This window comes from Martes martes, assembly GCF_963455335.1.
Source record: "Martes martes genome assembly, chromosome: X".
NCBI classification, from domain to species: domain Eukaryota; kingdom Metazoa; phylum Chordata; class Mammalia; order Carnivora; family Mustelidae; genus Martes; species Martes martes.
In genome coordinates this window covers 80,849,578-80,873,051 of record NC_137897.1, presented here as the reverse complement: position 1 = coordinate 80,873,051, position 23,474 = coordinate 80,849,578, and the positions used below count along the sequence as shown (strand labels likewise).

The following is a 23,474-nucleotide window of genomic DNA, read 5'->3' as shown; positions in this document are numbered from 1 at the left end:
GAAAACAAACAAACAACAAAGTGGGATAAATTTGTCTATGTAAGTTCAAGATTTATTATATAGCTGCAGTCATCTAGGCTGTGCAGTATTAATGGAGAAATAGACACACAGACCAACAGAACAGGAAACCTAAATAGACTGACACAAATATGCCCAGCCGGTATTTTATAAAAATGTAAAAGCAAGCCAATGGAGAAAAGTTAGACTTTTCAACAATTGGTGCTGGAATAATGGGATATCCTTAAGCAAAAATAATGAACTTTGAAATAAGTCTCACAATTTATCAAATAAAATCAACTCAACACTCCAATAAACAAATAATTCAGCAAAGAAATGGGCAGAAGACCTGAACAGACATCTCTCTAAAGACATACAAACGGCCAAGAGACAGGTGAAAAAGTGTTCAACATCACTCGGCATCAGGGAAATACAAATCAAAACCACAATGAGATACTACCACACACCAGTCAGAATGGCAAAAATTAATGTCAGGGAAAAACAGATGTTGGCAAGGATGCAGAGAAAGAGGAATCCTCTTTCACTGTTGGTGGGAATGCAAGTTGGTGCAGCCACTCTGGAAAACAGTATGGAGGCTCCTCAAAAAGTTGGATAGAGCTACCCTATGACCCAACAATTGTACTATTGGGTACTTACCCCAAATATACAAATGTAGTGAATTGAAGGGGCTCTCACACCCCAATGTTTATAGGAACATTGTCCACAATAGCCAACTTATGGAAAGAGTCCAGATTTCCATTGACAGATGAATGGATAGAAAAAATTTGGTGTATACATACAATGGAATATTACACAGCCATAAAAATGAAATCTTGCCATTTGCAACAACGGGGATGGAATTAGAGGATATTATACTAAGCAAATAAGTCGATCAGATAAATACAATTATCATGGGACCTCACTGATATATGAAATATAAGAAACAAGGCAGAGGATCATAAGGGAAGGGAGGAAAAAAAATGAAGATGAAACCAGAGAGGGAGACAAACCATAAGAGACTCTCAATCATAGGAAACAAACTGACGGTTGCTTGAGGGGAGGAGGGTGGAGGGATGGGGTAACTGGGTGATGGACATTGGGAAAGGTATGTTTTGTAATGAGCAGTGAGTATTATATAAGACTGATGAATCACAGAGCTGTACCCCAGAAACAAATAATACATTGTATTTTAATTAATTGAATTCATTTTTTAAAAAGATTTTATTTATTACTTATTTGACAGACAGAGATCACAAGCAGGCAGAGAGGCAGGCAGAGAGAGAGGAAGGGAAGCAGGCTAGCTGCTGAGCAGAGAGCCTGATGCGGGGCTCGATCCCAGGACCCTGGGATCATGACCTGAGCTGAAGGCAGAGGCTTTAACCCAGTGAGCCACCCAGGCACCCCTTAATTAATTGAATTTAAATTTTAAGAAGCTGAAATATTTGCATATGGGAGCCAAGGTTAGTTTTTGAATGGGGCAAGCCAGGCTTTCCTCTATGTAGGTGATATACAATGTTTTTATCTTTCCTATACTTCAGTGATAATAAGTACATTTGCAGAACACTAAGAAAAGTGGAGCAATGGAACTCAGAAGGAGGACTGAATGAGACTTTACCGATGCAGGGAATCTTTTGTTTTGCTTGTTTGTAGAAGGTTAAGGATCCCATTTTTTATCCTAAGGTATTTAAAAATCTATATAATTCACAAAAATACATAACTTTATTTTTATTTAGACACTATGTTGAAAACATTGTTAAATCACAAAGAAATAAACTAATTGTGAGGTGTAATAAACATAAAATTATGTTAGATAATTTTAAAGCTATTTGAATTAGATCATAAAACTAAGTGGTTTTTATTGTTTTAGCTTTTAAGTTGGGAAAAATTCACAAACTATTCTGTATTTTGCACTCCATCTTTGTTCAAAGAATCAAAAACACATTTTGAAAAAATCTACAAGAAAAGAGACAAAAAATAAGTTCAATAAACATATACTCAGCTAGTGAATTAATGTTTTATTTCAGTAACTCAGTAAATAACAGTGAAATTGATTTCTTCTAATCTGTCAAAATGAAAGAAAATATCTTGTTTTTTGTCATTTTTATAAAACAAGTAATGTTAAATAGTATTACAGTGGATATAATTAAAAAAAATCAAGTATTCTAGAGGTCCATCCATAAAAATACAACAATTTGATCTTGTAGTTTGGTTTTTTTCCCTCTAATGATAGCAGAAAAATAATAAATCATACTATTGTGTTAAGGTGGCTAAACTTCTACCCATGTGTGCACACACACCCATACACAATAAGGGCTCATCAAGTTTCTTTTGATCTAAGGCTTAACTCCTTGGGTATAACCATTTAGGACAAGGGTTCAATTATGAAAATCCATTCTGCTTTTAATGAAAGAAAGGATTAAAACCATATGATTAATTCTATAGATGCAGAAAAGATATTTGATAAAGTACAACATACATTCATAATAAAACCCTCAACAAAATAGATTTAGAGTGAACATACCTCAACATAATAAAAGCCACATACGAAAACCCCACAGCAAACATCATACTCAATGGAGGAAAACTGAGAGCTTTCTCCCTAAGTTCAGGAACAAGACAAGGATGTCTAGTCTCACCACTTCTATTCAACATACTACTAGAAGTCCTAGCCACAGCAATAAGACAACAAAAACAACAAAAAATAAAAGGCATCCAAATCAGTAAGGAAGAAGTAAAACTTTCATATTTGCAGATGACATGATACCCTATATAGAAAACCCAAAAGACTTCACCAAAAAACTACTAGAACTGATAAATGAATTCAGTAGAGTCACAGGATACAAAATCAATGTGCAGATCTTTTGTATTTCTATACATTAATAATGCAGCAGCAGAAAGAGAAATTAAGAAAACAATTCCATTTAAATTTGCACCAAAAATAATAAGATACCTAGGACTAAACCTAACCAAAGAGGTGAAAGACCTATACTCTGAAAACCATAAAACACTGATGAAAGAAATTGAAGATGACAGGAAAAAATGGAAAAACATTCTATGCTCATGGACTGGAAGAACAAATACTGCCAAAATGTAAAGGGTTAATATCCAAAATATATAAAGAACTCATAAAACTCCGCACCCAAAAAAATGAATAATCCAGTTACAAAATGGGCAGAAGACATGAAAAGACATTTTTCCAAAGAAGATATTCAAATGGCCAACAGACACATGAAAAAATGCTCAACATCAATTATCATCAGGGAAATATAAATCAAAACTACAATGAGACATCACCTCACATCTCAGAATGGCTAAACACACACACACACACACACACACACACACACACACACACACACAGAAACAAGCGTTGGCATGGATGTGGAGAAAAAAAGAACCCTTTTGCACTGTTGGTGGGAATGCAGACTGGGACAGCCACTCTGGAAAACAGTCTGGAGGTTCCCCAAAAAGTTAAAAATAGAACTATCCTATGAACTAGTAATTGCCCTAATGTGTATTTACCCAAAAATACCAAAACACTAATTCATAGGTATACATGCATGCCTACATTTATAGCAGCATTATTTGCAATAGCCAAATTATAGAAGCAGACCAAGTGTCCATCGATAGATAAATGGATAAAGATGTGGCATACATACACTATGGAATATTATTTAGCCATAAAAAGAATTAAATCTTGATATTTGCAACAACATGGATGATGCTAGAAAGTATTATGCTAAGTGAAATAAGTCAGTGAGAGAAAGACAAATACCATATGATTTCACACATATGTGGAATTCAAGAAACAAAACAAAGGAGCATAGGGAAAAAAATTAAAGAGGCAAACTACAAAATAGACTCTCAACCAAAGAGATCAAACTGATGTTTACCAGAGGGGAGGTGGGTGGGGAGATGGATAAAATAGGTGATGAAGATTAAAGAATATACTTCTCATAAAGAACATTGGATGTTATATGGAATTGTTGAATATGGTACTCCTGAAAATAATATAGCACTGCATGATAACTGTACTAGCATAAAAATTAAAAAATACATTATTGGATTCGAGGAGAATTTGGAATAAATTCCTAGATGATAGACTGATAACAAATTAAGGACAGATAGGAATATATAGGGATGTTCTTAATTTTTGAGGTTGATATCATGGATAGTATCATCCTACCACAACCATACATCTTGATGGTCTTGTCAAGAATAGCATGATTGAGGGACGCCTGGGTGGCTCAGTGGGTTAAAGCCTCTGCCTTCGGCTCGGGTCGTGATCCCAGGGTCCTGGGACCGAGCCCCACATTGAGCTCTCTGCTCAGCGGGCAGCCTGCTTCCCCCCCTCTCTCTCTGCCTACTTGTGATCTCTGTCTGTCAAATAAATAAATAAAATCTTAAAAAAAGAATAGCGTGATTGAGACAGAAAGAGAATGACAGAATAAGAGTGAGAACAAGAGAGCACAAATAGTTGCAGTGGCAAGGGTAATAGTAAATTTTGTAGGGCCTATAAATATGACAAGGATATTGTCTCTCTTCAAAAAACTTAAATTTTTTTTAAAAAGATTTTATTTATTTATTTGACAGACAGAGATCACAAGTAGGCAGAGAGGCAGGTAGAGAGAGAGGAGAAAACAGGCTCTCCACGGAGCAGAGAGCCCGATGCGGGGCTCAACCCCAGGACCCTGGGATCATGACCTGAGCCGAAGGCAGAGGCTTTAACCCACTGAGCTACCCAGGCGCCCCTAAAAAACTTAAATTGTTTTAATGTTCAAAAATATTAGTAGAAAGGAGCCCCTGGGTGGTTCAGTCATTAAACATCTGCCTTCGGCTCAGGTCTTGATCCCAGGGTCCTGGAATTAAGCCCCACATCAGGCTCCCTGCTCAGCGGGAAGCCTGCTTCTCCCTCTCTCACTACCCCTGCTTGTGGTCCCTCTTCTCGCTATGTCTCTCTCTGTCAAATAAATAAATAAAATCTTAAAAAAAATTAATGGAAAGTTATGTGTAATGTATGTGTGATCCATGAGTCTGGGGCAAGTCAGAAGTAGAACAAACAACATTCTGAACAGTGAGTTGTTGCTTTCTTTACAAACAGTGAATGTGCTGCTTGTACAGCTAAATCCAAAACTTTTGGTCTGAGAGACTGAAAAATCCACAATATCCTTTGCAAAATTTGTCAGCTATACACTCCGAAAGGAAAGGGAAAAACCAAAAAAACCACATGGCCGAAAGGTATTGACATGATGACCAGTAAAATCTAAGGTAAAATCCAAGGTACCACTTATTAAGAGGGACCCAAAGGAATGATAGGTTAAGTCTTATGGTCTCCACCTTGCATGAAAACAAAGTAAAGATAAGGTATGTATTCAATATTCAAAGGAAAAAAAAAGAAATAACCACTGAGCAATATACTCTTTGCAGACATAACTATATCTTGTCATTTTTGGTGTCCCAGAACACCTGATAAACTGTTTTGCACAAAACACATGCTCAAGAAATGTGTTTTGTCTTTTCTCTTCTGCTGAATAATAGAAAAATAGGCTGTCATATGAAGACTTGTTATTAAGGTATTGTGATTCTTTTTCTTTTATCTGTCTCCACCCCTAAACAAAGAAACAAATAATAGGAACATGTATATGTAGAGCTCATTTTTTTCCTTTCTTCTCTTACTACCTGCTCTCCTCCACAATGACCAAAAGATTAAAAAAAAATGAGAACAAAAAATTAAAGACAAGGTCAACCTCCCAATGTTTCAACTCAGACAAAAACCTGATTGCAATAATCAAAGTTTCTGTCAGATGTATCATGTTGATACTAATGATCTAATTCTTTACTCAACAAAATATCATTGTTAGAGGAATTAAAATCAGAAAAGAATACTGATCTCATTGCTACACATTCTACTCTCCAATTCATGGTTTTTCAAAGACCCAAGTTTATAGGTGATATGATAAATATATTATCTCCATCAAAAATGCATTCTGGGGGCGCCTGGGTGGCTCAGTGGGTTAAGCCACTGCCTTCAGCTCGGGTCATGATCTCATGGTCCTGGGATCGAGCCCCGCATCGGGCTCTCTGCTCAGCAGGGAGACTGCTTCCCCCCCCTCTCTCTCTGCTTGCCTCTCTGCCTACTTGTGATTTCTCTCTCTGTCAAATAAATAAATAAAATCTTTAAAAAAAATGCATTGTTTTGTACCCTAACACTGAAGTAATAGATAGATGCAAAATAAGATGAGTTTATTCATAACATTTTTGCAGCCTAAAATGTTCACTGGAACGTAAGAAAACAACATTGTCTGGACAATATTATAAAACCCGATAAGCCAAAAGTTACAAAGTAATTGGCAATAAAGAAGACATTTTCAGAATTAGAAGATAAATGCTTATTTTCTAATTAAACAAATTATATATATACATATATGTATACACACACACACACATATATGTGTGTGTGTGTATATGCAGACTAAATATTGGTGCTTGGTGTTTGAGTTCTGGCTTTTAGCCCAAGATATATTTTTGTCTTCAGGACAGAAAAGTAATACTTGGAGGCGCCTGGGTGCTCAGTGGGTTAGCCTCTGCCTTCGGCTCAGGTTATGATCCCAGGGTCCTGGGATTGAGCCCCACATCAGGCTCTCTGTTCAGTGGGGAGCCTGCTTACCCCTCTCTCTCTCTGCCTGCCTCTCTGCCTATTTGTGATCTCTCTCTCTGTCAAATAAATAAACAAAATCTTTAAAAAAAAAAGAAAAGTAATACTTGGACACTTGGAAGGAAGCAAATTCCTGGCTCAACAAATCAGGAGTATGACATAATTTTACTTTCCTTAAAGCAAAGTACTACTGACTTACAGCAGTAGGAAACATGGAAATAAAATTCTTAGTGAAAAGAAGTCATGTTGTATGGTTCGACTGAAGAAGCTTTACTCTCAGAAGGAGTGAAGAATTTTCTTCTGAAAATGAGAAATGAGGATTTTCCACCATTTCAGTTATTTCCTTTTTTTTTAAAGATTTTATTTATTCATCTGAGAGAGAGAGAGAGAAGACAGAAGCAGGGGAAGATGCAGAGGGAGAGGGAGAAGCAGATTTCCCGCTGAGAGCCCAAAGTCAGGCTGGATACCAGGACCTGGAGATCATTACCTGAACCAAAGGCAGAGGCTTAACCATCTGAACAACCCAGGCACCCCCATTTCAGTTATTTCTCGTTTCTTGAAGAGGACCAGATTTGAGACCACTTCCAAGGCAAGCCACTTACGAGCTTCTCTTAAGTTAATATAGATGTACTCCATATTAATTTTAAGTATTAAATAAGACTTTCATTCAAAATGTCAAAGAAGGGGCGCCTGGGTGGCTCAGTGGGTTAAAGCCTCTGCCTTCAGCTCAGGTCATGATCTCAGCGTCCTGGGATCGAGCCCCACATCGGGTTCTCTGCTCAGCAGGGAGCCTGCTTCCTCCTCTCTCTCTGCCTGCCTCTCTGCCTACTTGTGTTCTCTGTCTGTCGAATAAATAAATAAAATCTTCAAAATGTCAAAGAAAACCTCTTCATTTTCAGTTTAAACCTTCATGTCTCACAGGCTAAGGGAAGTGATTAAAGCAGGTTAAAAAAAAAAGTAGAATTTTGGCCTATGAAGTATTGACCTAGAGAGGAAATAAATGGCCTAAAATGAAAGCTAACTTCTGCTTCTCCATTTTCTTAGGGGAGAACGAGACCTAATTTCTGTCTTCCACTGGTCTCTAGAAATACTGATGAGAATTTATAATACTTCACAAGATTTTTCTGGATTGAAGAGTTTAAAAGATTTAAGCATTCAGTTTCAAGCGTCACCTCAAAGTTCAAAGGATGACTAACTCACAGCCAAGTCACTGGACTCTCCAGGGCTTGCTTTTGGCATTTCCATGGTCTCTTCCTTATTCGTGGATTAAATCGAGCACCTTTGAAGGATATTACTTGTACCACTCAAATTCTCTAACATAAGGAGTGTGCATACACAATATTTGTGTGTGTAAATACACACACATTTTGAAAGTTACAAAATAAGACCTTAAAATCAGTTTATAAAGGAGATTGATATTCAGCCTCCTGATTTATTCCCCCAAATAATATGTACAGGCAAACACACACACACATGCAATACATTAGATGGTCCTGTTCCCTTTGTTTTTCTTTTTTTTTCTTCATTATGTTATGTTAGTCACCATACAGTACATCATTAGTTTTTAATATAGTGTTCCAAGATTTACTGTTTGCATATAACACCCAGTGCCCAAAGCAATATGTGCCCTCCTTTATACCCATCACCAGGCTAACCTGCACACCCCTCCCTTCTAAAAAACCCTCAGTTTCTTTCCCAGAGTCCACAGTCTCTCGTGGTCCTGTTCTCTTAAAAGATTTAATCCCAGAGAGGAAGCACTATATATTTTGAGAAATTCTGAAGACATTTCTTTAAGAAAAATTTCATGTGGATAATATATTTTCAAAGGTGAGAAAGAGAACGCATTTTTTTTCTCTTTCTTTCTAGGTTTTTTAATTGCTCTACTTCCAGGAGAAAAAAATATCATAACTGTCTACCTCATTTATTTATTTATTTTTTTAAAAGATTTTATTTATTTATTTGACAGGCAGAGATCACAAGTAGGCAGAGAGGCAGGCAGAGAGAGAGGAGGAAGCAGGCTTCCCGCCGAGCAGAGAGCCCGATGCGGGGCTCGATTCCAGAACCCTGGGATCACGACCTGAGCCGAAGGCAGAGGCTTTAACCCACTGAGCCACCCAGGCGCCCCTGTCTACCTCATTTAAAGAAAGAAAATTCTCAGCAAATGGAAGGACAGAAGGAAGTAAGGAAGGGAAAGAAAATGGCCGATACATAAAATGTCATTGTTATGTCAGATATGGTGTGAATCCCTTTGCCTGGATTCATAAACTCACTAAGTTTCAAAAGTGTTCTGTTTTATACTACATCTGCAGTGTGCCATTACTTTGCCAGGAAATGGGTAAAGGCTCTGCTTTTAAGCATCACAAATTATTTCTATTGTTTTGTTCTGTTACATTCTCAAGTATTTTGATTCTAGGCATAAGGAAGAAGGGGAAATCCAAATGACCACCAGAACAAAACAAAACTTGAAATCCAAACAGAGGGTATTTTCTAGGGATGCCAAAGGTATTTTTTCCCCATTCCAGTATTACACAGTACTACTCAGTTCAGCACCATGTTGGTATTGTGTCTTTTGGTTTGTTTGGCTCTTGTTTTTCTTACTGACCCTTATTGCATTTTCCTCTGTAAGTGTGCATTTACTCTTATCTTCCCATCTAGACTATGAGCAGAGGCAATATTTTACCCTTCTCCTTTATTCCTCATAGATCACAGCATGGTATTGGGTATACAGTAGATGTCCAATAAAAATCTGTTAAAGAAGTGATAATATACCATTGATGTCACAGTTTACTTCACCAGAAACTGATCGCCCTTCTTATGCTGCCTTCCTTTCCTTTCTTTTCCCTTCCCTTCCCTTTCCTTCTCTTCCTTTTCCTTCTTTCTTTCCTTCCTTAGAGTATTATATTTATTGTGGGCCTACTACGTACCTTGCATTTTAATGGCATGAAAATTAGTATGAGTCACAGATTTTCCTTTCAAGGAACTTACAGTTTAATCAGAGAAATAATATTTACATGAGGAAATATTAATATTGGGGTGCCTGGGTGTGCAGTAGGTTAAGCATCCAACTCTTGGTTTTGGCTTAGGTCATGATCTCAGGGTTGTGAGATCAAGCCCCAAGTCAGGCTCCGCAATCAGCATGGAGTCTGCTTGGGATTCTCTCTCCATCTCCCTCTGTCCCTCCCGCCTTTGCGTGCTCTCTCTCTCTAAATAGTAATAACAATAATAAATCTTTTTAAAAAAACTATTGAGATTTTCTATCTCAATAAATGGTAAAGACAATGTGTATTATGAATTCGGAAAAGGGGACATTATTAGGCTTCATTTAGTTAAAGGAGGTCTCTAAGAGACACGGTTAGAAATGAGCTCTAGGGGTGCCTGGGTGGCTCAGTCAGTTAAGCGTCTTCCTTTGGCTCAGGTCATGATTCCAAGGTCCTGGGATTGAGCCCCACATCTGGCTCTCTGCTCAGCCAAGAGTCTGCTTCTCCCTCTCCCTGTGCTCCTCCCCCTGCTTGTGCTCTCTCTCTCTCTCTAATAAAAAAATAAAATCTTAAAAAAATAAACAAGCCTGGAACAGTAATATATGTCTCACAGTGTTCTTGCAAATACTAAGTAGGCTAATGAATTTGAAGGCTTAACACATGGTAAATAATTGACAAGTATACATATAATGATGAGAATGATCATGGGAAAAAGATGAAAAAGAGGATTAGATAAAAAGAGAGGCTTGTAATTTTTAGGTAGTAGAAAGCATCTAAGCAAAGAGTAGATTTTAATAGTAAGCATGACATGATGGGAACAGTAACAATAGTGGACTCATTCTGAGGAATAAAAACAACAGAGAGGAAGGTCCATGTCAAGATTGAGGAGGACTTTGAGTGTCAGGTTGATGCATTAAAACTTACTTTTCCATAGGCAATGAGGACCTGTTGGCATTTGATGGATTCTTATCGCAGTCTAATGGTTCTTTAGATACTTTCACTAAGAGGCATACCATGTTCCTTTATTTCCCCAATGCAACTCAGTGCAAAGAAAGATTCAGACAACTGAATGAAAGTTTTTTTTTAAAAGATTTTATTTATTTGACAGAGATCACAAATAGGCAGAGAGGCAGGCAGTGAGAGGAGGAAGTGAGAGGAGGAAGCAGGCTCCCCGCTGAGCAGAGAGCCCGATGTGGGGCTCGATCCCAGGACCCTGGGATCATGACCTGAGCCGAAGGCAGAGGCTTTAACCCACTGAGCCACCCAGGTGCCCCCCAAATGAAAGTTTTTATCTAAAATTGTATATTGGGGAGCCTGGGTGGTTCAGTCAGTTAAGCATCTGCCTTCAGTTCTGCTCCACAGGGAGGCTTCTCCTCCTTCTGCCTCTACCTCCCTACCTCTCTCTCTCATGAATAAATAAATAAAGTATTTTTAAAAAAGTTATATATTAAGTGGATTGACAGTTTCTCTTTTTGATTCCAGCCTCTTACCCCTTGCCTAAGAATGACTGAGCCAAATGGTTATTTTGATGTAGACACAGCAAACATGGCTTCAAAGACATACACTCAATGAAGGACAAGTTAGAAGATTATGAATTACACTGAAATTATTATTGTATGGAATCACATTCTCCCATATTACATCACACCCTGAAATTATAAAACAATAATTAGCAATTAAATTGGCCTCAAACAATGTGCCAAATGTTGTGCAAAGTCTCTGCATGTTCTCAAATGGTCTGTCCAGGAGAGTGAACACAAAGCTGAAAAGTGGGAGAATTAGCAAAAGGAGAAAATAAATAGCTGAAAAAGAAAGGAAGAACAGTGGTGGAAAGTCACAGTTTTCAATAATTTAAGAGGGTAAAGAAGTCATACAACAAATTTCCATAATGGGGAATAACTCAGAAATTGAAACTTCATTAAGTGGAAATATAATGCAAAAAACACACTATAAAACTAGCACCTTAAGGGACATGGTTCAAAGAAAAATACAGGCTTCATAGAATCATAGAATTTAAGAAAAATCTTGATCTATCCTTTTGCCCATATTCCTGATCTAACCTCACCTCAATCATCTCAGACAAGAGAGAATCTACCCTGTTCGAAACCAAACTGTAAAACAGCCCAGAGGTAATTTCTTAACCTACATAGTGATGTATTGTGATGTGTGACAGCCTTCACTGCCAGTAATTTCTTTCTTGAACTTCCTAATTCTATAGTGTCATTTCCTGTGTCTCCACCCTCACTGCAGATGGAGAGCATCTGGTCCTAATGATTGCCCTTCAGGTCCTAGAAGATCATTACTAAATCACCTCTTATCCAGCTTTTCTACGGGCTGAACAATCTCAATTCCCTTTGGTTTTCTCTTCTTCAGTTTATTTTCCTGGTGTTTATCATTTCTTTGCTGGGATAGCTTTATTATAAGAAAAACAATCTTGCTGTATTTTATGCCAAATAATCATGCAATTAAATCTCTAACTTAAAAAAAAAAGAGCATATATCCACCCAGGTTTCTAAGGCCAAGAATATTTTTAAAATTAGGCTTTTTTTTTCCTTTTCTCAATGACAAATGCCAGTGGAAAATCTTACTTAACCTAAAAAACAGTATTTCTCTAAGGAGTTGAACTGTGCAGAAGAATTATTTTTGCTGCGGACAGAAATCAACCTTTTTTTTTTTTTTTCCTGTCTTCATGGGTAAATTGTGTAGCTACATAAAAGGAAAAATTACTCAAAATACCACTGACATAGGAAGTTTTACCAACTTACATAGCCTCAGGCAAGGGTTATATTCCTGAACTCTGAACCCACCTTTCCTAGTTCTCCTCAGTAACCTAAATAAAGCTAATGGTGGAGGAAAATCTCCAGGCTTTCAAATAATAAAGTAACACTTTTCCCAAAACCTAGGGGAAAAATACTGTCAAAGGGTTGAGAAAGTCATAATCAATTTTAAAATATACTAAGCCAACTCTGACTCACCCCTGCAATTCAGATGAAAGCTTTATGAATTGTTTCTAAGGCAATATAATTTACCAACCTAACTGTACATTTATAAAGTTTTGATGGTTTGTTTGGCTCTTCACTTGAAAGCTGAGCCCCTAGGTTCCTGTTAGAATCAGGCATAAGTCCCATAGTAAAGAGGGTAAAATTGATTACCATGTGAACTTTTTTAGTTTAATTCTGTTACATAGGCACTAAGAACCTTGTGAATCTGTAATAGAGACCTGGTGTTGTGCAAATGTGCTGTTTTTTAATTTTAATTTTAATTTTTTTAAAGATTTTATTTATTTATTTGATAGAGAGAGAGAATGAGAGAGAGAGCACGAGAGGGGAGAGGTCAGAGGGAGAAGCAGACGCCCCGCCGAGCAGGGAGCCTAATGTGGGACTTGATCCCGGGACTCCAGGATCATGACCTGAGCCGAAGACAGGTGCTTAACCAACTGAGCCACCCAGGCACCCAAATGTGCTGTGTTTTTTTTTGTTTTTTTTTTTTTGTTTGTTTGTTTTTTGTTTTGTTTTTTTTTTAGAGAAGAGTCGACAAGGAATTCCATTCAGGGTAAAATGCTATCTTTCTTTATGTGCCGTACAATATTATTATTTCTATAAAAAGAAGATTTGAGGAAAATGTCATATTTTTTTTAATAAATAGCAGGCATTTCCACCATGGCCTATCTGTTTCATTTAGTAAAAATTTGAAGATTATGAATCCCAATAACATTGGTCATAAACAAACAAAACACATAGGGAACCTTGACATTACCTTTTAATAGAATAATAGCTGGAACTCAGCTACTCTGTGAGAGTGCCATTTCTCTCCATCATTATTAAGTGCTCCTCTAAATGTCCCTGTAAACCAGTGACTCTCAACTAGGGGCAATTTTGTCCCCCAGAGACCTTGGCAATGTCTGGAGAAAGTTTTTGTTGTCGTAACTAAGGATGATAGGGCTACTGGCATCCAGTGGATTGAGGCCAAGGATGTTGCTGAATGTCCTACAGTGCACAAGATGGGCCCCCACACAAATAATTATCCAGCCCAAAATGTTAAGAGTGCTAAGGTTAAGAAATCTTGGCTTAGCTTAAAGAAGGCCCTCTGATCAACACCACTGATTGACACCACTATCTAGGGGAAGACAGCTTTTGTAGTCTGAACTTTGTGTCACATTCTGGTTTTCTCAGGATGTTGTTTTTCTACTAATGTGATGCATATTTGGCCCTGCTACCTTGGTCCTCCTTATTTTCTGAAGGATGGGAAGACCTCAGAAGATTCAAGATAATTTTCCTTACCTCCTTATGAAGACTATGCCAAGTTCTACCCCTAAAGGTTGTGTACTTCCTGCTGCCTGTTCTTCAATCTCTAGTCTTGTCAGAAGTTCCCGAGTGAGCATATACACTTTCTCTTATGAGATGACAGGAATGCTTCTCTCGAGTTCAGAGATAGCCAAGCTGTCCTGCCCCACTTCTTGAACACTTCCATTTCTACCCCCATGCAGATTTCCCACACACCATTTCCTCCAGTTTTTTTGCTTCTACCCTATTGTAGGTTCTGGCTACACTTGTGTACACTCAACTCAAATATTTGTTGGGAAATTTTCTACATTGTGATTTAAGTCTGGCTAATATTTTTTCAAGTTCATGATGACTATAATTTAGTAATGGAAGCAATATGAGTCATTCTGGTTAATCAAACACTCTGGTTAACTGAAAGCCATTAGAGATGCCATGTGAAGATCACTGACTGTTTTATCAAGGAATTGGAAAGAAACCAAATACACTAAATGTAAACTATAGCGAATATCATTTAATCTCTACTTGACAATTTAAATGGCCCATTATGATCTTTTATTGCCTTAGGGTCATTATTAGAATCCTCTGTCTCTGTCTCATTTTGCTTGACTGATGCTGGGTAGAGAAATCAGTTCAATTAAGGAGTTGTGGGGAAAAAAATTAGGCCCTTAGTTAAGTATTATTGGGTGGCTAAGGCAAGGGAATAGTTTACTCCATTGTGGAAATCTGTTGCCTACATCTTGATGATTCTTGAAATCTAGTAACATAGAAAACATGGGAAGTAGAGAGCTAAAAATACTGTGCTGCCTTAAGTTGCATAATGGATCTCCCAGTTATAATTTCCTATTATCAGCTACCAGTAATGCAGAAAGTGGTACTTTTGCAATTTAAAAGGCTTTAATCCTAGCTTTAAATAACCTACTGAATTTCCTCACCCACTGCTCACTAGGTGTATTGTTAGTCTGCTTTGCCTTCAGCCCAAGGCTCTGAGACCACACTGATGCTTAGGGATTGACTGTACTAGGAACCTGGCTGTGTTGTGCTTTCCCTACCCTTTCAGTGGCTTCACAGGAATTCTCAACACTCAGGCAAGTACACTAACTTCGTGATCAACTTGCTTGTGCCTTTTGCCAAAGGAGGGTCACAGTTTTGTTTTGTTGCCCTAGAAAACAGAATATAATGCTCTGTGCCAAGTATGTTAAACACCTAGAAGCTTCTCTTTCACAGCAAATGCTATATCATAAAGATACAGTCCCGAGTGGGTCAGAATTTGCCCTCCTCCCATTTCTTTCTTCTTGCAGCGCACTTCACTGCTCTACATATTCCCTGCAGTATCACAGACTTGGTGAAAATGTTGAAAATAATAATGATAGCCATATCTGCAAATGTGATTATGAATTTGCATCTTAGAACTTGAAATTCACTTTCTTGCTTCATTTCTCCCTTGACTGTATGTTATTTTCTTGTCCCCTACCAGCCTGAGATAACCTGCAAAAGGCAAGCTAGACAAATTCCCAGCATTTTAGGCCACAGGCAGAATTTCCAGGAAGCCAGACTCCCATATTGAACATTTCCTACCTCTCATCATTTCTACTAAAAAAGAAAAAAAAAAGTACAATTCTGAGTACCAGAAACATTTCTGAGTCCCCTCTGTGGAATATTTGTTTCCTAATGAGAAAGTGTTATCATTCATTTACAAAACTGTCATAAGTAGGAAATAAGATCTGCCATTAGTAGGAAAGTTCTTTACTCATTAATCTGAATAAATGTATCAAGTACTTACCATGTGATGGGGATTTTACATCTATTATCATGATTCTTCCCAGCAACACAGCAGATTAATATTATGTACCTCATTTTATGCATTTGGCAACAGGGTCAGAGAACTTAAGTGAAAAGTTTATGTTCTTTTTCTCATACTATGCTATAGTTATTGAAGCATTAGACTGCTTACCAGGTCTAGCTTGTGAACAAGTCACTTGTCAAGTCACCTGATAGAGTTCCTGGATATATTGGTTCAGATCCTTTGAGAAGCAGATGTCATGGCAGGATTAGACATGAAAGAACTTTATTGTGGGGGTGGGGCAACCTGAGAAGGAAATGGGGAGGAAGTGAAAGGAGGCCAGTAAAGCCAACAGATTGTGATGCAGTTCTCAACCTTGTGGAGAAAAAAGGGAAGGAATAAGGGCTAGTTAATATGAGTTTTAAATTGCAGAGCAATTCTAAAAAAAGTTTCAGCAAAGCCAGTCAGGAATCCTTGCTAAAGTCATCCATCAGAGGAGTCTTGTATATCCCAGGAATGGACCTGCCATTGTGTTCTTTCCATGTTAAGTCATAGGCTGGTGGCAGCCTATGAGGAGTTGGCCCCTAAAGCAGTGGTATATTCAGAGCACAGCACCTAAGGTTGTTAGTTACACTCTCCCATAGTGGGAAAACTGAGAGACAGATTTTCATTTCTACAATGGGTATATATGTGGGGTTAGATTCACGGGTCTACTCAAGGCCTTTGATCTAACTAGGAAAGTTTGTTTACCCACATTTTACTAACCAAATTCTTTTGAAGGTGGAGGTTCTGTCTTATTCATTTTTGTATCTTTCACAGCACCTGATAGCACAAAATAGGTGGTTGGTGATTGATATGGACTGAATATCACTTAGGTAGCAGTAGTCTTCCTTCTTGCAAAGTAATAAAAATGATTTTATGACACTTTGCAAAAATGGGATGATAACTTCCTTAAATGGCTCCTAAAATGACTAGCCCTAAAAAAACCAAAGCTAACAAACACTCGTAATTACAATTACAACCATTAAGAATAATAGGAGCAATTATAACACTTTGCCCTTCCTAATCTAGACCCTCCTCACAGAATGAAAATCTTCAGGATTTGAACTATTCTACAAAGCTTCCCCAAATCACTTCTAAATCAACACACACAGACCCAGACAGACATGCACATATGCACACACACTCACCTTTCCACACATTGCTGTGATGTAATTTCAACTTCATAAAATACAATCACGTCTTCATTCTGGAGAGCAAAACAGCTCTAAACACACAGAAGAACTGCCTTAACCCACAGGGTCGTATTTAAAGCAAGTAAGAGGGCTTAGGAAAGCTCCTGGTTACCCAATGTGGAATCAAGTTCATATCATGGGCAGGATAGGAAGAGAAAATAGGAGCGAGAAATAAGGCATCTGGGAGATTGAAGTAAGAAAAGGCATGAGAGAGAACAGAAGAGGAAAAAGGATAATAAAGCTGAACTTATGCTAGAAATAGTAGCACAGCCGTAATAATGATCTTGGGGGTTGACCAGGGAGGCCAAGGCTGCAGATTAAACCTGTCAGTGCTGCAGACACAAGAGCTCAGTTCTTTAGGTAATTAACCTGAATAAACACCAACCATGATATTAGCTGCCATGTGTTGAACACCCATGTGCCAGGTTCTGTGCTAACCACTTTACCTGTATCTCAAATAATTATTTAAATATAAGCTTGCAAAACAGATATTAGTATACTCCCATTTTCAGATGAAACAACAAAGTTTTCTAAGATAACTCCCTTATAGACAGTCACACAGCTAATAGATGGCAGAGCTGAATTAGGAACCCAGTTCTTCTAGATGAATCTACCTTCTATATACTACTTTGCTTCCTCACCTATCAAGACCATCTAGACTATCAAGATTATTTATAATATGTTGTATTTGAGATTTGGGGTCTATAAGATTATACATGGTCTCTGCTATGAAAGACCACAGCTTTTTACCATCTGATTAAAGAAGGTAAACTCAACCTCTTAAAACAAACATACAAAAGCAACCCAGGGATCCAAAAATGACGAAAGTGTATTGGGAAAAGGGAATCATTATAGCAGGTTCAAGACTGGGCTGTGTCCATCAGGCAAAGCTTCCTGAAGACTTGGCAACCTTGAGCTACACAATCAAAGAGAGAAGAAAATACATCATGGTCAGGTGTTTATGACAGAAGTTTGCCTTCATTTTATAAGAATAGAGAATGCAGGACTTTCCACAGAGCCACCTGGAAAATAGTGCTGAAAACTAAGACATCAGGTCAGAGACCTTGTTTCTGAAACAAGAAGTATGATGGAAAAACTTGCTTGAATATATTATTGTACCATAAGACAACATTGTCAATATAAGCCATATGGGTCCTCATCACAAAGTGTTACCACTGGGTGGGATCAAATCACCAGCACAAATGGCACCATCTTGAGCAATTTCAGCCAAGATGCCAAGGGCTGACTGGGCATGAAAGGTGGCAGATGGACAGTGCCGAAAAGGAGCTTGCCCAGCTACTGGCACTATATAAAACTTTGGCTGTGAAACTTCTGAAACAGAGCAAGTAAAATTCTGGGACCATCAACTTGAATCTAATTTTCTTGTATAGAAGCAAAGAACCAGAAACATGACCCACAGAGAATACATATATTAACTGTTTTATGCCAACCTGTGGCATTGTTTCTGTCCTCATCCCAGTCCTTTATGTGGTTTTGGCCCACCTCTATAACATACCAAAGGGTACATACAGAAGTCCAAGTGTAAGCAAAAGCACTCTGTCTTAGGTCTATATCCTCTTATTCACTCATTTCAACCAGATCTCCTTTTTCCTGACTCTCAGACCCTAAAGGCCCTACACTCTGGCTGCTAACGCTTATCATAGGCCCTCCTTGCTTTGACAATGCATTTAGCCTTCTCTGGTTTATTTACCTTAGCTATCCGTATACAATTGTTAGCCTTCAACTTTGTACATACCATCAGCATCACAAACACCTGCAGTTGTGGGTGAGACAGTCCCACCATCCACTTCAGCCCTGTAAGGCCTACACTAGTTAGCCAACTTGTCTGGAATTATTGCCAAGATGGGAGATGGGACACCCAGCATAGAAGAATATTTCTCCATTGAAAAGACACTTTTAAAAATCCAAAATTTGTATTGGTTGCATGTTCAGGCTTCTAACAGCCCAAAGGGAGATTACGGGGGACAGAGCCTTGTCAACCAGGATGATTAATTTTAAGGTGTGAAAGGGATTGTGTTTTGAGCACAGCAAGTGATAGCAGCATGCCCATAGAGGCAGTTGTGATAGAGTGGAAAGAAAACTAGCCTAGGTGTTAGGAGAACTGGTTGCTAGCCAAAATCAACTACAAATTGTTGTGTGAGCTTGGGTCATTCCTGTCCCTTCTCCGGGCCTTGTGTTTTGTTTTATTTAATAAAGAAACTATCCAATTAAATAACCTCCTGGGTCAATTCCACAACTCATAATCTAGGACTAATTTATTGCCTAACAGGCAAGGGAAGAGGGTACAAATGACTCTATGGACACCCAGAAGCCTGATTTCCAATGAGGCAGCTTTATCTGGAAACAAAAGCAATAAATTTCACAGCTAAATAAGAGAGATCAGAAATTGGACATTAGTTGTATATCCTTGATCCAGGGAAGGGGGGTATAGTTAATGAGTAGTAATTCATTTGGAGCAAAGACTTCTAGGGACTTAGAGTTCAGTAACAGGGTTTTTAATCAAAGTGGGATATAAGTGAGTAATGATGTTTAAATGATGGTGCTTAAAGAACAGTGAAGGTGCTCAACTGACGTCCAATGTCTTCTCTGTTATTCTACCATTACACTGTAATCCCCACATTCTTTTTTTTTAAGATTTTATTTATTTATTTATTTATCTGAGAGGGAGAGAACACACACAAGCAGTGGGAGCGCAGGAAGAGGGAAAGGGAGAAGCAGGTTCCCTGCTAAGCAGGGAGCCCTAAATGGGCCTCGATCTCAGGACCCTGAGCTGAAGGCAGATGCTTAACCAACTGAGCCACCCAGGCATCCCTGTAATTCCACATTCTTTGTATCTATTAGAAAGAATATATATTAATATACTAGGGAAGTATACCACATAAAGCTAGAATTGATCATTTACACCTGAGTACAAATTACTTTCTTTATACTATCCAAGCACCTAGAAGGGCACTGAAGCTATGGGATGCAAGATAGCTAAATGTTGATGGGAGCAGGATACAGAGCGGGAGTGAGTTCAGGAGTCATGGTATGAAGGGGAAAATGTCCAAGAATGTGGGGGGGTTATTTAGGAGTAGAGATCAGGTAACTTATTATGCCCCTCTTCCCTAGTAGGGATCCCTAGGCAGTCAGTGAACATTGTAAGGATATACAGAACTTGAAAAAACCTTGTGGCATTAGAGGGAGAATAATACACAGAAGGGTCAGAAAGTGAAAGTGGAACCAAAAAGCTTTGTAAATATCAGTTGTAGACATACAAAAAAACATAAAGGTTCAAGCCTTTCTGCTGAGCTCTATACCCATGTGTTCAATTACATACTGGATATCCACATCTTCATGTCCCACCAAGCACCTCAAAAACAAAACATGATCACCATAGAAGATGTCACTGGCATCCATAAATATTCTGTACTCTCCATCTTGGTTGATGGGATCACCTTCTAATTACTTTGTCATCCAAGTCAGAAATATAGAATTCCTTCCAGAATCTTTCCTTTTCTTCATCAAGCCATCTCTCTTTCAACCACCACCACGCCTATAGATCCAAGGCTATGTTCTTAAGAAATTCAAATATTTGTTATGCCTTCTCCATTCTCTCTATCATTGCCTTCATTTAAGTTCACCTTGCTTACTGTCTGGATTATTGCAACTGTCTCCTAAATCAATCTGCCTGTATCCAGCCTTCTCCCATGATAATGCTGTCAGATCCTCCATAATGCTGAGAGTAATCTAAGATTTCTACTGATGTGACATCTTTGCACACCATTGGTTTCCAGTTACCTACCAAATAAAACCCAAACTCCATTACATGGCTAATAAGACATGGTTTGTATCTACCTTTCTATTCTCATCATCCATCACTTTTTTATATGTTCCTTTTACTCAACTTATATAAAATTATTTCTCTTTCACCAACTTGCAATGCTAATTCATATCCATGTGCCTCTGAAAATTCGAACTCCTCCATCCATCACCCATATTGAACTAGCTAACTTCTCACCCTTTAGGACTTAGCTCAGACATCACTTCCTCAGGAAAGCCTGTATTTTTGGCCCCTTTGCCTATCTCTCCAAAAGGTGAGGTATGCTTCCCCTGAATTCTTACAAAATTTTATGCTTAGCCCTGCCATAATTTTTTTCACGGTTTCAAGGTTTTCTAGCTATTTTTCTGGCCTCTCTACTAGCTTGTGAGCTTCTCAGACAAAGGTTGTATCTTAATTGTTTCTGTATTCCTTAATGGAATTCTTGGCATAGATTATGTGCTTAGTAAGTGTTTGATGAATGAGTGAATGAACTCAAGAAATTTGTTTTAAAATAAATTGTTGGATATCATACTCAAACTTCCAAACTTTCAAGTGCAAATTAAGGATTTTTGTGAGTAGACATATCTACTCAAAGAAATCTATTTCCCAAGGGGCTCACATCCTTATAGGCTGACTAAATTGCAGAACTTGAGATGTTAGCCTAGACTTCTCTGATATTAAGTATTTTGAACCTAAATCTAGCTATTTTGTGCTTAATTTTCATGAGTTTTCCTTCTATTTTCAATGTTGTATTTACTCAGCCATTAATTCCCTTTATAAAGAACTACCCAATTAGGACTCCTACAGTGCCTACACTGGCATTGTTGCACCTGTCAATCAGTTCCAGCCATTAACAGATTAGTTGGGAAGCCCAAGAGCCTGGGTTTAAGGGAGGGGAAAAACACAAATGACCAAACCTGTTTGGCTGTCTTAATATCTTTTACTCAAAAGGCTTTGTGTACCTTAATGACCAATCCTTACATTATTTCTTCAAAACTTTTGAAATGGTTTAGGGCTTTTAGGCAAATAGCTTGTTAGTCTGCCCCAGACATCTGTGCACAATGAAAGCAAACACTATCAGCAATTTAATCTCCAAACACAAAAATCTGCCCTATATGATCCTCTTGTAACAGGGGCTCAAGGATGTGGGTATTTTGAGTCTACTGCAGCATTATTTGTAGTTACTGCACAAGAGAAAATAACTAAAATAGCAAGAAGATTCCTGTCATGGCTAATATGGTAGGGAAAGGGAGAGGGGACACCGAGTAGATGTGTTTTATTATAAATCTGTGACTGGCCCATGTTGCTACTAGCCATTCCTAATCAGCTAGGCCACTAAAATTTTCTGCAAATTCTTCTCTTTATTTTTTTAAATTTCAACATTTTGTTTAATTTAAGGATAGCTGACACATAATGTTACACTAGTTTTAGGTACACAACATAGTGATTCAATAACTCTTTACATTATGTGATGCTCACCATAAATGTAGCTACCATAGTGACAGATGGTAGCAAATTTATTTTTTCAAGTGAGCTCTTGGCCTTAATTAGAATCCCCACATAAACCCAAATGAATTTAGATATGAATTATATCAACAGTAACAACTACTAAAAGCTCCTCCTATATATTTATAAAACATAAGTAATTCATATAGTCTTCAGTTAGATACAAAACATAGATATGGATAGATAGATATAGTTGTGGCTTTTCAAAGATTGTCTTCAAAGCTTTAGCAGACATAAGTGATGGTAAAGAGTAGGCTTGAAGTTTGACATGACTTGAGTGGCTATAATAAGAAACCAGTGAATCCGCAATAGACCACAAAAAATAGTATGCCTGTCACTTCTGCCAATAGGCTCCAAATCTTGGGTCTTTTAAACTCATGGCTTTTCTGTGTGAGTTTGTGGGGGAAGTTTTTCCTTTTCTATTGTTATTTTTCCTCTTTTGGGGGACAGAGGAGAAGTAGGGAATTAGGTGAATGCTTATAAAATCTATTAAAGGATATTTTAGAAAAAATAGAACTGGAAATGGATGGCTATTCTACGATAAAGATGAGCAATGGTGATTATTAGTATGAAGATAAAGTAAATTTTAGAAGTAAAACACTTGTATGGGGAAATTGATTCTAGTTTTCTAAAAGGGTTCACCCTTTTTTAAGGCTCTTCATTTCTTTCTTTTTATTATTATTATGTTCATCTATAGTTCATCTATCTACATCTATACTAGATGTATAGTACATCACTAGTTTCTGATGTAGTATTCAATGATTCATTAGTTAGGTATAACACCCAGTGCTCATCACAAGGCTCTTCATTTCTGTAAGTTTTATCTTTCATTCTAAGCACAGAACTCCTCTGCTTCCAGGTATGTTATAGATTTTCTGTTACCCTTTTAAAGTTTCTATTTTCAATATCTTCCTAATGGTGGCATTCTGAGCGTTGCACAAATGCTAGATTTCACAAGAGTGAGGAATTAACATGGCTGTGTATGGAAAATGCCCAGTGAAGAGTTATGGTAAGCTGTGTCCCATGTAATGCAGCAAGATCCTGTTGGTTCTTATGGGAGAATAAAAAGGTTATAATCATGACATAAGTTTGAAAATCTGTTTTGAAATCATAAACTGATATAACATGGAGATATCCAGAATAGATTTAAAATTTAAAATAATTACTGACTTTTCTCCTAGGCACAAATCTGACAAAATCCATTCTGGATACTTGTA

General features: G+C 37.8%; 1 protein-coding gene across 1 annotated transcript in view; it reads right to left on the bottom strand.

Annotated features, from left to right (window-relative positions):
* Positions 1-23,474, bottom strand: part of IL1RAPL2 (interleukin 1 receptor accessory protein like 2) — a gene marked incomplete at both ends in the record, with an annotated part of 1,178,754 nt that overhangs the window by 115,221 nt on the left and 1,040,059 nt on the right. The window lies entirely within an intron of this gene.